At 38.9% G+C, this 15833-nt stretch overlaps 1 non-coding gene across 1 annotated transcript; it reads right to left on the reverse strand.

Annotated features, from left to right (window-relative positions):
• Positions 1–522: 522 nt before the first annotated feature.
• LOC141701001 (small nucleolar RNA R71) lies at positions 523–629 on the reverse strand. The gene has a single exon (XR_012566627.1). It is a non-coding gene; the product is annotated as a small nucleolar RNA R71 (small nucleolar RNA).
• Between the last annotated feature and the right edge of the window lie 15204 nt (positions 630–15833).

Genomic DNA, 15833 nt, shown 5'->3' on the forward strand with positions numbered 1-15833 from the left:
CAAACATGTTCTTGTACTCGCAAGAGGACTTTAGATACGGCTGAGGAGACAGACTCAGTTCTTGATATTCCGGAGAAGATAGATTTTGAAGATTCGGATAAAGAGAGTGAGCAGAAAGAACCAATAATCATGGGTGATCGTATAGTTCCGGCAGATCCAGCTCTTATGGACTTTTCTCGGCCAAAAATTGATGACATTCAGTCAAGCATCCTTCATCCGGCTATTCAGGCTAACACTTTTGAAATCAAGCCGGGCACTATTCAGATGGTGCAGAATTATGTTTCTTTCAGAGGTGCTGCGACTGAAGACCCCAATATGCACAACAGGAATTTTATCGAGATCTGTTGTACTTTAAAATATAATGGTCTGGCTGATGAGGCTATCAAGCTGAGGTTTTTCCCATTCTCTCTGAGGGATAAAGCTAAGGACTGGTTATATTCTGAACCAGCTGGGTCCATCACTACTTGGCAAGATCTTGCGCAGAAGTTTCTAGTGAAGTTCTATCCAATGGTAAAGACTGCAGCTATGAGGAGTGCTCTTACTCAGTTTGCGCAGCAACCAACAGAATCTATGTGCGAAGCTTGGGAGCGCTACAAGGAGATGTTGAGAAAGTGTCCACATCATGGTATGCCTGACTAGATGTGATCACTGGTTTTTATAATGGTTTGGGGGCCCAAACTCAGCCAATGCTCGATGCAGCAGCTGGAGGCGCCTTGTGGGACAAAAGCTATACTGAGGCTTATAATCTTATTAAAACTATGGCTGCAAATGAGCGTCAAAATCCAACTCAAAGGATGATGCCTGGGAAGGTAGCAGGTATTCTGGAAGTCGATGCAGCTATAGCTATTGCAGCGCAGCTCCAAGCGCTGTCTTTGAAGGTCGATTCTTTAGCCACCTATGGAGTCAATCAGATAGCTATGGCCTGTGAGTTTTGTGCAGGTTCTCATGCTACGGATCAGTGTTCTCTTGTTAATGAATCTGTTCAGTATGTGAACAATTATCAACGACCGCATCAGCCTGTGCCAGCTACTTATCATCCTAACAACAGAAATCATCCCAATTTCAGCTGGAGTAATAATAAGAATGTTGTTTAGCAACCATATCAGCAGCCTATCAGTAAGCAGTTTAATCCACCTGGATTCTAGAAACCACAACATTATGCTCAAAGACAATCATATCCTCAACAAGGAGGTGTTGCTCCACCTTCTAGTGCTGATTTTGAGGAACTCAAGCTGTTGTGCAAAAGTCAGGCTATTTCTATCAAGACCTTGGAAAATCAAATCGGTCAAACAGCCAATGCAGTGCTCAACCGTCAACCTGGCACACATCCCAGCGATACTGAAGTGCCAGGCAGGAAGGAAGCTAAAGAATAAGTCAAAGCTATTACCTTAAGGTCTGGGAAAGTTGCTGATGCTGAAAAAGTGAAAGACGGAGAAGCTGAAGTTGTTGATAAAGAAGAGAAGCAAAAGGAGAAAGTGGCGGAACCAAGGAAGACTACTATTGAACACACTCTTCTTGAGGGTAATACAGGGGAGAAACAGCTCTATCCTCCACCACCTTTCCCTAAGAGATTCCAACAACAAAAGCTAGATAAGCAGTTCGGTAAATTTCTTGAGGTGTTCAAGAAACTTCACATTAATATACCTTTCGCTGAGGCTCTGGAGCAAATGCCTAGTTATGCAAAATTCATGAAGAGTATTCTTTTAAGGAAGGTGAAACTGGATGACCTTGAGACCGTTGCTCTAACGGAAGAGTGCAGTGCTGTGCTGCAATAAAAATTACCTTCAAAGCTTAAAGATCCAGGTAGCTTCACCATTCCTTGCACCATTGGCAAGTTGTCTTTTGATAAATGCCTGTGCGATTTGGGAGCAAGCATCAATCTGATGCCGTTGTCTATCTTCAAGAAGTTGAATTTGCCTGATCTAAATCCCACCTACATGTCTCTACAATTAGCTGATCGTTCTATTACATACCCACGAGACATAGTGGAGGACGTGTTAGTTAAGGTGGATAAGCTCTTCTTCCCTGCAGACTTTGTCATTTTGGATTTCGAGGAAGATAAGAAGATTCCTATAATATTGGGAAGACCTTTATTGGCTACAAGCCGTACCTTAATAGTTGTGCAGAAAGGAGAACTTACTATGACGGTGCAGGATAATGATGTGACATTCAATGTACTCAAGGTGATGAAATTCCCTACAGAAGACGAGGAGTGCTTAAAGGTGGATTTGATTGATTCTGCGGTCACTTCAGAATTTGATCATATACTTATGTCTGATGCCTTAGAGAAATCCTTGGTGGGGGACTTTGACAGTGACGATGAGGATGACAATTAGCAACTACAATATCTAAATGCTTCTCCTTGGAGGAGAAATCTAGACATGCCATTTGAATCTCTGGATACTTCTGATCTCAAGAATGCTGAAGGAAAGCTCAAACTATCTATTGAGGAAGCACCTACTTTAGAGCTTAAACCATTTCCTGAACACTTGAGGTATGCTTTTTTAGGTGATGCATCTACTTTGCCTGTTATTATTGCATCTAACCTTTCAGGTAGTGAAGAGGACAAGCTCTTGAGGATCTTGAGAGAATTGAAATCAGCTATCGGATGGACTATAGCAGATATCAAAGGGAACAACCCTTCGTACTGCATGCATAAAATTCTGCTAGAGGAAGGTAGTAAGCCGACTGTTGAGCAACAATGACGACTTAACCCTATCATGAAAGAAGTGGTGAAGAAAGAAATTCTTAAGTGGCTGGATGCAGGAATCACATATCCTATTTCTGACAGTTCTTGGGTGAGCCCCGTGCAATATGTACCTAAGAAAGGACGTATTATTGTGGTAGCAAATGAGAAGAACGAGCTCATCCCCACTCGAACAGTCACATGATGGAGGGTATGCATGGATTACAGAAAGTTGAACAAAGCCACGAGAAATGATCACTCCTTCTTCTATTTATTGATCAGATGCTTGACAGGTTGGTCGGTCATGAGTATTATTGTCTTCTGGATGGCTATTCGGGGTATAATCAGATTTGCATTGCACCAGAGGATCAAGAAAAGACTACCTTCACTTGTCCATTTGGCACGTTTGTTTTCGCAGAGTTTCGTTTGGCTTATGTGGTGCACCCGCCACTTTTCAGAGATGTATGATGGCTATATGCTCTGATATGATTGGAAACAATGTCGAAGTGTTCATGGATGACTTCTCCGTCTTTGGACATTCGTATGATGAATGTTTGAATAATCTTCGTGTGGTGCTCAAAAGGTGTGTGGAAACTAATTTGGTGCTCAATTGGGAAAAATGTCACTTTATGGTGCGTGAAGGCATTATTCTTGGGCATAAAGTCTCTAGCAAGGGTCTTGAGGTGGACAAAGCCAATGTGGGAGTCATCGAAAATCTCCCACCACCTATTTCTGTGAAAGGAATCCGTAGTTTTCTTGGTCATGCGGGTTTTTATCGGCGTTTCATTAAAGACTTCTCAAAGATATCTAAGTCATTGTGCAACTTGCTCGAGAAGGATGTGCCTTTCAAATTTGATGATGAATGCTTGGCGGCATTCGAGACTCTCAAGAAGAGTTTGATAACTGCACCAGTTATTACGGCACCTGATTGGACAAAACCTTTTGAGATGATGTGTGATGTGAATGATTATGCGGTGGGAGCAGTTCTTGGGCAGCGCAAGAATAATCTTTTTCATGTGGTCTACTATGCTAGTAAGACTCTAAATGGAGCTCAAATGAACTACACCACTACTGAGAAGGAGCTCTTGGCTATAGTCTTTGGTTTCGAAAAATTTCGATCTTATCTGCTTGGGACAAAGGTGACAATATTCACTGATCATGCTGCCATTCTCTATTTGGTCTCAAAGAAGGATTCGAAGCCTAGACTTATTCGTTGGGTGCTCTTGTTACAGGAATTTGAGTTAGAGATCAAGGATCAAAAAGTGACTGAGAATCAAGTAGCTGACCATCTCTCTAGATTGGAGAATCCCGATTCTACTTCACATGATAAGACATTGATCAACGAATCTTTTCCGGATGAGCAGTTGTTCGCAGTTCAGGAGGAAGAGCCATGGTTCGCAGATATTGTGAACTATCTTGTCAGCAATATAATGCCTCCTAATATGAATACAGCTCAAAAGAAGAAGTTTATGTATGAGGTGAAGTGGTACATGTGGGATGAACCATATTTGTTTAGACAAGGAGGTGACCAGATCATCAGGAGATGTATCCCATTCTGTGAGACGGAGGGGATATTACGAGACTTCCATTCCACAGTATATGGTGGACATTATGGTGGTGAAAAGACAGCAGCTCGTATTCTACAAGCAGGTTTTTTCTGGCCTACTTTGTTTAAGGATGCACATCAGTTCGTTTTAAGGTGTGATCGTTGCCAAAGAGTGGGGAATCTTACGAGGAAGGATGAGATGCCGTTAAATGTAATGTTGGAAGATGAGGTCTTTGATGTTTGGGGAATCGATTTCATGGGACCATTTGTCTCATCCTGTAATAATCAGTACATCTTGCTGGCAGTCAATTATGTCTCAAAATGGGTAAAAGTCAAGGCTCTACCGACGAATGATGCAAAGGTAGTGTTGAATTTTCTTCATAAGCAGATTTTCACAAGGTTTGGAATGCCACGAGTAATCATAAGTGATGAAGGGTCGCATTTCTGCAATCGTAAGTTCACTTATTTGATGCAGCGCTACAATTTGAATCATCGTGTTGCAACTGCCTATCATCCGCAAACGAATGGTCAAGCTGAAGTGTCTAATAGAGAGATCAAGCGCATTCTAGAGAAAGTTGTTTGTCCGTCAAGGAAGGATTGGTCTTTAAAGCTCGATGAAGCTGTTTGGGCTTATAGAACAGCATACAAGACTCCACTTGGGATGTCCCCGTTTCAACTTGTTTATGGTAAGGGATGTCATTTACCTGCGGAGCTTGAGCATAAGGCTTATTGGGCGTTGAAGAAGTTGAACCTTGATATAGATGCAGCTGGGAAGAAGCGAATGTTTTAGTTAAATGAACTTGATGAATTTCGACTCCAAGTGTACGAGAACAACAAAATGTACAAGGAAAAAGTGAAAAGGTGGCATGACAGGAAGCTATATCCTAAGTCATTTGTGTCGGGGCAACAAGTTCTTTTATTCAACTCTCGTCTCCGACTTTTTCCTGAAAAGTTGAAATCAAGGTGGTCTGGACCTTTTATTGTCAAAATTGTGTTTCCACATGGAGTGGTGGAGATTTTTGAGAATGATCCGGGCCAAGCATTCAAGGTTAATGGTCAGCGATTGAAGCATTACTATGGGGACACGGCAAACCGGGAAGTGGTTAGTGTCATTTTATTGTCAACTTGATCGAGGTACTCTACGTCAAGCTAATAACGTAAAAGAAGCGCTTCTTGGGAGGCAACCCAATATTTGTGACTATAGGAATCCTTAGAAGTTAGTAACCTATCCAAAACCACAAAAAAATCAGAAAAATTGGGCAAGAAAAAATAGATGGGCGGCCGCTCAGGATGTTGGGCGCCCGCGCAGCTTTGCTGAGTGGCCGCTCAGCCCCCGACTGTTGAAAGAAAATTTTGCCTTCTAAAAAATCCAAAAAAATCAGAAAAATTCAAAAACAAAAATACAAGCCATAACCCACGATTACTTTTCCCATAACCCACATTTTTCTCCTCACAACCCCACTTCTATTCAATTTTTAACCCTAATTCCTACCCTATATATACATACAACTCCTCCATATACACTCCCACATATTTTCAACTTTAAAACTCTCTCCTACACTCAAAACACAACTCTTAAACACTTTTTCTCAGTTTCAATGGCACCCAAGTGATCCCGAACTATTGATAGCAGCATCACCGTTCCTACTGCTGATTCTTCGAGGGGAACTGCTGCGAGACCTCGTTTGTTTGATAGGGCTGCTGAGGAGGAGTATACTAGGCTTCTGGCTAAGCCGATTCTGAAGGAGAGGGGATTTTTACCATCGGGGAGGGATGGTGAGTTGTTGCCGATGATTTCTGAAAAGGGGTGGATTTCGTTTTGTGAATCGCCGGAGGCGGTTCCGATGAGCGTGGTTCACGAGTTTTATGTGAACGCAAAGGCTGAAAAGAATGGGTTTACTGTTGTTCATAGGCTTACAGTTGATTATCAGGCCACGGCGATTCGTCGTGTGATTGGACAGCGACAGCGGAAGTCCACGAAGGAGAATTGGAATGAGAAGACCCCCGGGGACTTTGATTTGGATTTGATTTGTGCTACTCTCTGTCAGCCGGTCATGGTTTAAAAGTTCAAGACTAAACTAACGAGTATCGTTCTTTTCCGGTGATTGTGATGAATAGGTATGCCCGTGCATAGAATACCTTTATTTGTGCTAATATTCTACCTACTTCACATGTACATGAGGTTATAGTTGAGCGAGCAAGGTTGTTATGGGATATTTTGAATGGGGAGTATTATGTGGACCTTGGTGAGTTCATCTACCAAGGGATTTTGAAGTTTTAATCCAACAAGTTTAGCAGCAGCAACTACTGTTACAGCAGCAATAACAAGGAGTGAACCAAAGTGTTAATCTCAACCTTGTCCAAGTAAGCAATAATTTTAAGACTGATTACACAAGCTATTTACTAAAGAATGAAGCGAATTACAGATGGCAGTTAACCAGAGCATTAGAATGAGAAGGCCCTGTTCTATAGGCTAGGTTTACCGAGTTGTTTTTGGAAAAAAATATTTCCCTCACTGTGTGTGGAATCAAGTGGAGATTGAGTTTCTAAAATTAAAGCTAGGCGATAGAAGTGTAGCTGAGTATGAGGCCAAGTTTACATAATTGGCCCGATTAGTTCCTGGGAATGTAGGTACGAAGATCCAAAAGGCAAGAAGGTTTCAACAGGGGTTGAATCCTAAGATTCGCAGTGGAGTTGTGGCATTGCAACTCAAGATGTATCCTTCCGTAGTTCTGGCCGCCTTAGTAATTGAAATTGATCAGAAGTTAGCCGTTAGGGAAAAAGAAGATAAGAAGCGAAAGATAGATGATGTGGAAGAAGCATCAGGTCAAGAAGGAAGCACCTAAGATGGAAGAAATCCAGATAGCAAGTGAAGTTCCAAAGGTTTCCCGAATGACTTAACAGGGTTACCTCGGAGCATGAGATAGAATCTCTCATTGGTTACTGTGCAGAGTCGGGCTGGTGTCAAAAACCCTGTATCATATAGCACAGTAGAAATTAAGTAATTAGTAAAGAAACTTCAGGATTGTAGGATGAAGGAATAATGAGACAAGGTGTATTCCGTGTTGTGCACTAATGTGGTTGATAGAAAAGAAGAAAAGGATGGATGTATGAAGTTACATACTGATTATCAGAAGTTTAAACAGTTGACGAATAGGAATAAGTAACCCCTGCACAAAATTGATTATTTATATGATTCAATTAAAGGGATGTGTTGGTTCTTGAAGGATGACCTAAGATCAGGCTACAATCGGCTAAAGGTAAGTCTGAGGTCATACTAAGGACTGTGTTTAGAGTAAGGTATGGACATTATGAGTTCTGGAGATACTAGTTGGATTAGCAAATACACCAGTCGTGTTTAAAGATTTATTGAACAAAGTGTATAAAGAGTACTAGTAAAAGTATAATTGTATTTATTGATAATATCCTCAGCAATTTAGAATGAAGAGAATCCATGTAGAACGCCCAAGGATTTCCCTACGAAGGTTGAAAAGGGAGCAACTGTAGGTTAAGATTTCAAGGTATGAGTTTTGGTTGAGATTACCAAAAGATTTTGGTTATCCTATTAACGAACACTCTAGAAAAGCCAGTGTAGTAAAAGATATATAATTAAGATCCCTGAGGAATTAGCAAAAGAATCGAAAAGAATGGAAAAGGAAGTTCAAATACCTGAAGGTGATAAGAAATGAGTATATGAGATTACTTTCCAGCCTTAACTGATGGAAATGAGTAAGAGGTGTTCGAATATTTGGAAACTAAGTTGAAAATGAATACCGCCTATCATCCATAGACGAAGGGCCAAAGCGAGTGAACAATTTAGACAATATAAGTTATCATGCTAGTAGGCGAACGTTACTTGACGAAGCCTTGTAAGGCCGTAAACATAAAACTCCGCTTTGTGGAGATAAAGTGGGAAAAAAGAAATTGCCAATCCTAAGTTAATTCAGCACACCAAGGTCACAGTGGTGTTGGTTTGAAAAAGAGTTGAAGCAGCTCAGAATAGACATAGAAAGAACGCGGACTTCTATCGAAAGGATATGAAGGATAGAAATAGAATTGGGGGTTTGTTAAAGGCGTTACTTTAAAAGGATTGATTAGGGTTGAACAAAAGGACAGCTGGGTCCTAAATATATTGAACCGTTCGAGCTATTGAGAAAGATAGGTAAAGTTGCCCATGAGTTGGTGTTGCCACCGCAGTTTCAGCAAATATATAGCGTGTTCCACGTGTCAATGTTAAAGTGATATATTCCTGATTCGAACCAAGTCGTTGATTAGGAGCCAATGGGCTCTCAGCCAGATTTGTTCAGCATGGAAATCCAAATCCTAGATCATAAAGAGCGAGCCTTTAGGAATAAGTTTATTCATATTAATAAAGTACTTGGAGAAGTCTTTTGATGGAAGAGTCTACTTAAGAGTTATAATAAGATATGCTTGACAAATGTCCTCACTTGTTTAGTTAGATCAGATTCCGAGGACAGAATCTTTTTAAGGGGTGAAGGATATAACGACTCTTATATTTTTACTATTTAAATGTATAATTATTGAATAATTAATTAAATAAAATATATTTATTGGTTTTGACCGCTATGTGTTATTTTATTATTATCTATGTGTGATTTTTGCTGTACAGGATTGTTCCAGTAATTAATTATTAGGCCGTATTATTTTTGTTTCACTTTTAAAAGTGGTTTTATGGAAGATTTGTTTTCATAAATATTTGCATTATTTCTAAAAAAATTGTATGGTTTTATAATTACAATAATTATTTTTGGGATTTTAAAAAATTTAGAAATCAATATTTCATCAATTATTTAGCCTTGTATGATTTTTTAATTATATTTAAGTATAAATTCCATATTAAATTCAGAAATATCTCAAAAATTACGAAACTCATATTTTATTAAGTTTGGAATATTTTTAGAATTTGAAAATTATTTTGGAAGTTTTTTGGATTAATTTCATCGCGCGTCGATTCGTTTAATTGATAAAAGCATGTATAAACTGCGTTTAAGAAATTGTTTTAAAATTTCAAAATTTACGTTTTTATTAACTTCAGGATATTTATAACATTTTAAGACTGTTTTCATGATTTTTTGAAACCGTTTTAAGTGCACCTAGGTTCGTATATGTCGAAACACGGAATAAAAAGCAAGGCTTGCAGTTAGAAACATGACACGTGTCATACCCCGGTAAATCCTTGAAAACGTGGCAATAGTTTAGTCTATTTGTATGCTATGTGTTAATTAATAAATAACTAAAAAAGAAGATAAATAACAAAAATATGCACAGGCATTTGTTTGTGCCCTGTGTCTTAATCTCTATATATCTTCGTCATCTGCCCTCTTCGCTTTCCTCTCTGTTTTCAGGTGAGCTCGGCCGCTGTGAACTCCGGCCATCATCATTGTTCTGGTTATTATCCCGATTGATTAGACTGAGTGTATATATATATGCTTGTGTGTATGATTATATGTCGTTTAATTAGTAGGGATGTGATGTTGTGGTGCGTTTATGTCCCTTTTCCTGTTCGTTGTTGCCGCCTCTCACCGGATTCCGGCAAGATGGTGGTGGTTCCGTGGGTGTGCATGTGTGGCGCGTGTGTGCACCTGTGTGTGCGGTAGTTCTGTTAACTCCAGTGTTTTTTCTTTGTTGCTTTGATTGAGTGTTCAGTTTATTCGAATACTCTGTGATGGTTTGAATTAATTGTTGTTATATTGCATATGGTTACGATGATTTACTGTGATTTTAATGAATTATGCGATGGATTAAATTATCTAGATTTGAAAATTTTGGCGAAACTCCGACAGAAAACCCGTACGGGCATCGACAGAGTTATGCCGCCGTCAGCGATGAACTCGCTGAGCTGAAGGATAAATGGCAATGATGATTCTTGAGCCAAATAACAATTTATATAATTATTCTACAATTTTTGAAATGTTAATAGTCAGATATAATTGTTAAAGTCAAAACTGGAATTGTGAATTGGCGTAGTCGGGTTGTGATTGTGGGTTTGTGAATTGTAATTGGGTTGCGTCGATTATGTTTCGTTGGGATAGTCCGATGAATAAAGGAAGGGCTGCCCGATTTCTGGGAAATCAAACTACGGAAATACGGGAGCGTATCCGGTAATTACCGGGACGTTGAGTGAATATATAAATATATTTATATATATTTATATATATATTTTATACGGAACTTGATTGTATGTTCTGGTGAAATATTTTTCCAAACCAATAACCCTAATTTCGTAAAATGACGAGTATACGTGTTTTCTGAAAACGAACACCGAACCGATTTTCGAGAACGTGAACCCTAATTGTTGCATGTGTTATTATAATATGTATAATTATGAGTCAGGATTTGATATCGAATGGGTAGGTTTGTCAGCGAGGATATGTCAAGCATTATCGAATGTCTAAATTAGGGTATTTCGACTTTGTAGGTTATAGTCAGAAGGCCCGAAAGTTGACATTGGACTAAAGATAATCTATCGATCAGTCGACAAGCTCAGTAAGGTTCCAAGCGAAGGACCTGAGTGTCGAGGATGTATCCAGGATAGTCTGATAGTAAGGCGATAAAGCCGAGCGTCCAAGTCAGTCCAAGGTCAATCAGAGTTAATTGTAAGCTCTGCAAGGCAAGTACCCCTGACCATTCTTTTATGGTTCAGTACATATGAATAGACTATTGTTTTATTCTCATAATGAAACAGAAACGTTTTAAGTTACGTATCCCTTGTAGTTATAAATCACAGTTTTAAACCTGTTTTGGGGAAAAGTAACTTCGAAAGGTACCTATCTCGAATGAAAATGATTTGTGAATCGGTTTTACGTGTGTTGTTAAAATGAATGGTTTTGAAAGTAGATAGGTACAAATGTTTTGAAAACTGGATAAAACGATCAGATATGGGTTACATAGGGGCCAGATTAGGCCTATTGAGGTGCCGTAAGAGGCTAATTCGGTTGCGTGCAATTCATAACCGATTAGTCCAGCAGGTCAGAAACCTACCTAGTCTCTGAGTTCCGGAACAGGTTAATAGGATGGCAGATGGAGCCGTCTGGTGTTGATAGCCTGATCAGCTGTCTTCACATATCCATTATGTACCTGATTTGGTTTTGTGGTTCCCGTAACGGAACAAGTAACTTATATAGTGGATTGGAAATTAAAATAGCATGCTAAAATTGGACTTTGGTATATATACACAGCACACAACTGATGTTATTATTTTACAGAGCATGCTAGTTGTTGATATCCAATTTATATATGTTTTAACTTGTTTTGTAACAAGTTATAATTTCTGTTCCGATAACTGTTTTATCATAAATTATTTTACTTGTTATTCATATAGTGGTACTACTGAGCAATTGATTGTTCACCCTTGCAGAATGTTTTGTATATATGTATTGCAGATTCCTAGAGGAATCTTTCGTCAGAGTCAGGACAAAGTTCTAGTTCCTTCTGTACCAGGCTCCTCTGAGATAGTTGTGTCAGACCAAAGATGGTCTCTTGAGTTGCTGTATAGATAGTATTGTTCAGAGTGTTTGTCGTAATTTGGTTTTGTAATAGTTGTAACATAAGTTATACTTAAACCTGGAAAAGGTCTTGGTAAAGGGGTCATGGTTATGCATTATTAATGATTTGGATTATATTATGTTTGTTATTATTGTTGTTGGTGACGTCAACTCCTGACCCCGGGGTTGAGGCCGTCACAGTTGGTATCAGAGCTACAGGTTTGAGTCCCTGATTTAGGTTAGGAGTAGAGTTAAAAGAGTGCAGGAAGGTTTATATATAGATGTAAGTTAGCAACTCAATCAGAGGAGCGAGTCTATGAGTTCAGTCAAGGGTTCAGAGGCTTAACCCTGACGTCTATCGAGGATTGGCTGGAACTATCGTAGCTTAGAGTACGTCTCCTTCCTATATGTATTATTGGTAAGCTCTGATATAGATTTCCAGTTCTCCCTTTTAAGAAGACGAATCTGATAGTGAAAGTTCAGTTTTGAGCGGACCCTTGATGTGTCAGCTGAAGAGACGCCAATGTTATTCCTAATGTCACATCTTTTGTGTCTAAGTATTGTTGCTGGACCGAGTGTGTAACCTCGGTGAGTTCGGATAGGACAATAATAGTCGGTGGATGTTATGCCGGCCAAGTTTTGTGGAGTATGTGGATTAGTATTATTGTTATATCTTAAACTCTTGTATGTGTTTCTTGAGACACATCTTATTTCCCAGAATGATTGTCTATGGATTAATAAGTAGCATGTTTTTCCCGTAAGAAAGTCAAAGCTTGAATTAAGCAACTTAAGGTTCTGTTGATCTCATCATAAATCAGATTTTCTCTCTCCCTATTTGTGAATTTTCTATCTAAACATTGTTTCTTTCCACGTTGATTCTATCGGATGATTGGGGCAAACAATGCATATGAGTTGACTATTTATCTGTGTGACAAAAGGGTCTGGTGGGATGCCACCAAAATATGTGTTATGAACTATGCGGTACTAAGACTGGCCATCTTATATACTTGTATGGTTGCTCTCAGTCATACCTACATCTTCTTCACTGTTCCTTCTTATTCGATTCCCTTGATTTTGAAATTTCATTTGGTATTCTATGATAATGAATTTCTTCAGTGATCTCTAAAATTAGACAGTCCTAATTATTGAAGCAAACAAAAGTTGACTGTCAGGAAGAATGAAAGTCCTATATCCAAATGTTATTTAAGAATAAGGGTAGCAGCGAGGGTTTAGTATCTAACGGTGGAGTTATAGCCTCGGGAAAAGTAATTCAGTGGTTGGTGAATTACTTGCAGGTGATAAGATATCATCCTTAGAAGAATGGTTGGTTGAAATTTGGACTACGGTGCCTAGTAGAGTCAGTGTTCCTTAGGTTTGACTTGAGTTACCAGTTTGCTCTATGTGATTGTGGCTAATATAGTCAGCCAAGTCTTGTTGCATATAAGATTAGTTTAGCGGTTGTAATTGAGTAGTGATGGGAAGTTAGTCAGTTGTTGTTGTATGGAGGAGCCATGCTACGATGTTTAGTTTCTATATAGTTCGGTTTTCCTATACTGTTGTTGATTCTGCTACTGTCAGTGTTGCTATTGTTGAAAGTGTTGTTAATCTAAATCTCTTTTATAAATGGACCCTGATATTAAAGACATGGGTATTTTGATTGGGCAACATTTTCCTGATATAGGTGCACCGTTTAAACTGGGATATTTTCTATCAATTATTCTTGTTATGTTTTGAATAAACTAATCTTTATATTTCGGGAAGATGCCACCCAAGCAAGCTACCCTGTCTTAAGAAAATAGTAGTAGTGTTTTTGTGGGTCCAGTTATAAATAAAATTCTGGATTTGTTGCGCCAGCAGCAACAACAACAGCAGCAGATAATCCAACAGGTTCAGCAGCAGCAACTACTATTACAGCAGCAACAACAAGGAGTGTACCAAAGTTTTAATTTAAAATCCTTCCAGAGTGGTAAACCTCCTGAGTTTAAAGGTGAGCCTGATCCCGTAGCTGCTGGAGCATGGTTAAAAGCGATGGAGAAAGCTCTCAACCTGGTCCAAGTAAGTGATAATTTTAAGACTGATTACGCAAGCTATATCCTAAAGAATGAAGTGAATTACTGATGGGAGTCAACCAGAGCATTATAAGGAGAAGGCTTTGTTCTATGGGATAGGTTTACCGAGTTATTTTCGGAAAAAAATATTTCCCTCACTGTGTGTGGAATCAAGTGGAGATTGAGTTTCTAAAATTGAGGCAAGGCGATAGAAGTGTAGCTGAATATGAGGCCAAGTTTACAGAATTGGCCCGATTAGTTCCTGAGTATGTAAGTACGAAGATCCAAAAGGCAAGGAGGTTTCAGTAGGGGTAGAAGCCTAAGATTCGCAGTGGAGTTGTGGCATTGCAACTCAAGCGTATCCTTCCGTAGTTCAGGCCGCCTTAGTAATTGAAATTGATTAGAAGTTAGCCGCTTGGGAAAAAATAGATAAGAAGCAAAAGATAGATGATGTGGAAGAAGCATTAGGTCAAGAAGGAATCACCTAAGATGGAAGAAATCTAGATAGCAAGTGAAGTTCCAAAGGTTTACCGGATGAATTAACAGGGTTACCTCGGAGCATGAGATAGAATCTCTCATTGGTTACTGTGTAGAGTCGGGCTGGTGTCAAAAGCCCCGTATCATATAGCTCAGTAGAAATTAAGTAATTAGTAAAGAAACTTCAGGATTGTGGGATGAAGGAATAATGAAACAAGGTGTATTCCGTGTTGTGCACTAATGTGGTTGATAGAAAAGAAGAAAAGGATGGATGTATGAAGTTACGTACTGATTATCAGAAGTTTAAAAAGTTGATGAATAGGAATAAGTAACCCCTGCATAAAATTCATTATTTATATGATTCAATTAAAGGGACGTGTTGGTTATTGAAGGATGACCTAAGATCAGGCTACTATCAGCTAAAGGTAAGCCTGAGGTCATACTAAGGACTGTGTTTAGAGTAAGGTATGGACATTACGAGTTCTGGCGATACTAGTTGGATTAGCAAATGCACCAGTCGCGTTTAAAGATTTATTGAACAAAGTGTATAAAGAGTACTAGTAAAAGTGTAATTGTATTTATTGATAACATCCTCAGCTATTTAGAATTAAGAGAATCCATATAGAATGCTCAAGGATTTCCCTACGAAGGTTGAAAAGAGAGCAACTGTAGGTTAAGATTTCAAGGTATGAGTTTTGGTTGAGATTAGCAAAAGATTTTGGTTATCCTATTAATGACCACTCTAGCAAATCCAGTGTAGGAAAATATATGTAATTAAGATCCCTGAGGAATTAGCAAAAGAATTGGAAAGAATGGAAGTGGAATTTCAAATACCTGAAGGTGATAAGAAATGAGTGTATGAGATTACTTTCCAGCCTTAATTGATGGAAATAAGTAAGAAGTGTTCGAATATTTGGAAACTAAGTTGAAAATGAATACTACCTATCATCCATAGATGAAGGGCCAAAGCGAGTGAACGATTCAGATAATATAAGTTATCATGCTAGTAGGCGAACGTTACTTGACGAAGCCTTGTAAGGACGTAAACATAGAACTCCGCTTTGTGGAGATGAAGTGGGAAAAAAGAAATTTTCAATCCTAAATTAATTTAGCACAACAAGGTCGCAGGGGTGTTGGTTTGGAAAAGAGTTGAAGCAGCTCAGAAGAGACAGAATAGACAGAGAAAGAACACGGAATTCTATCAAAAGGATATGAAGGATAGAAATATAATTGGGGGTATTGTTAAAGGCGTTTCTTTAAAAAGGATTTATTAGGGTTGAACAAAAGGACAGATGGGTCCTAAATATATTAAACCGTTCGAGGTATTGAGAAAGATAGGTAAAGTTGCCCATAAGTTGGTCTTGCCGCCGCAGTTGCAGCAAATATATAATGTGTTCCACGTGTCAATGTTAAAGCGATATGTTCCTGATTCGAACCAAGTCATTGATTAGGAGCCAATGGGCTCTCAGCCCGATTTGTTCTGCATGGAAATCCAAATCCTAGATCGTAAAGAGCGAGTCTTTAGGAATAAGTTTATTCATATAAATAAAGTACTTGGAGAAGTCTTTGGA

This window comes from Apium graveolens, unplaced genomic scaffold (assembly GCF_009905375.1).
Source record: "Apium graveolens cultivar Ventura unplaced genomic scaffold, ASM990537v1 ctg3170, whole genome shotgun sequence".
Classification (NCBI taxonomy): Eukaryota; Viridiplantae; Streptophyta; class Magnoliopsida; order Apiales; family Apiaceae; genus Apium; species Apium graveolens.